The sequence below is a fragment of the Aphis gossypii genome, unplaced genomic scaffold, assembly GCF_020184175.1.
Source record: "Aphis gossypii isolate Hap1 unplaced genomic scaffold, ASM2018417v2 Contig00069, whole genome shotgun sequence".
NCBI lineage: Eukaryota > Metazoa > Arthropoda > Insecta > Hemiptera > Aphididae > Aphis > Aphis gossypii.
This window is the reverse complement of record NW_026083001.1, coordinates 102,201-103,779: the sequence shown is the minus strand read 5'-3', so window position 1 is coordinate 103,779 and position 1,579 is coordinate 102,201. Positions and strand designations below refer to the sequence as shown.

Here is a 1,579-nt window from a genome sequence, read left to right as displayed (position 1 = left end):
ACAAAAAACATCATTGTAAATTCATTACTTCATTCAGAATCTAAAAGTTAAAATTTATAATTTAAAAATATAATATATAAAATAAATAATTAAAATGTGTAAGCAATAACTGTCAAATATTCATCCGTTGTCCGTTATGTTAAAATTGAATACAATTAATATAATTTATAAAAGTTAAAATTTACAATTTAAAAATATAATATAAATAAATAAATAATTAAAATAATCGTATTGTGTAAGCAATAGCCGTTAAATATTCGTCTATTGTTCGTTGTGTTAAGCCATCACTACATATTTTATGCAATTTTTCTTGCATTTTTTCATAAGTTTTTTTTTTTTTTTTACTTAAATTGCCTATTACGAATTGGGCTAACTTAGTTTCATCTGAAGATAACTCTAATCTCATTTTCTTTATTAATGACCAAATAGAAGGATGATTGTGACCTACTAATTTTGAGAAACGATGGTTCCACCCTTCTGTTTTGTTATTAGTTCGATGTCCATTATCAAGGGTAGTTTGATAGACATTCCATATTGATGGTGGATAGAGCGGTGAAAAATATTTCGAAGTCTGATACCATTATTCGGATTATGCTGAACACTTCTGTAAGACCCATGGACATACGTGGTATCAAAATAATCGACTAAATCAACAGCCTCCGGTGGCATAATTGTTCTTAAAAAATCCATTCCCTCTAAAACTTTGTTTTTGGTAAAAATGCTAAAGTATCGAGTTTTCTACAAAATATACTAAAATCATTATTATTTCTATACATATTTTCAAGTCCAAGATTCTGTATTTTTCTATGTGTGCTTTGAGTAAGGTGATAAAAGCACCCTTTAATACAAATATGGTTTCCAATTGTATTTTTTAATGCTTCAATCACAGCCTTTTCAAAATCCACATGTACAATAAGAGGATCAAGATAAATTTCCCTCTCATTGCATTTTTCTAATAAAATTTTAATTAATTGTTCGTAACTAGACTGGATTTTTCTTTTTAATAAGCAAAATACAGGTGTAATAAATATTTTTTTTACTTGAATCCGTATTACATATAGTTGTTGGAATTCCGTAGGCGATAATGCAAAGTTGCCATCCATGAACCATTCTTTAGCTTCTGATAACAATTTTAAGCTGTCATCTGTGGCGAAAATTGTAAGACGTTCATCCGAGTTTGAACCATTGTCGTATAGCAAAAATCTTTTAAAATTAGGCTCACCAGTCGTGCACCAATTACCTATTAATAATTATTAATTAATAAAATAAAAATGTGTTTATTGAAACATTTTTTAAAATTGTGAATACGCGTTTATTATAGGTACTGTTATTATACGAATATCAACTATGTATATATGTATTCACCAAAAATATACTCATTATATACGTAGATTATACGTGCTAGATACGTTTACCGGGTATTAGTGACGTAATAAAAAACTTTGGGCCCTCGCAAAAATAAGAAAAAATTAGTAAAAATAGTACTGTCACACTACATATAACTTTGTAGACTGGAGACATAGAGTAATAAAACGTTTTATCGTTAATAGGTATTATTATTACTTATTGTAGATCACGA

General features: G+C 27.6%; 1 pseudogene; it reads right to left on the bottom strand.

Annotated features, from left to right (window-relative positions):
- Positions 1-217: 217 nt before the first annotated feature.
- LOC114121696 (uncharacterized) lies at positions 218-1,103 on the bottom strand (annotated as a pseudogene).
- Between the last annotated feature and the right edge of the window lie 476 nt (positions 1,104-1,579).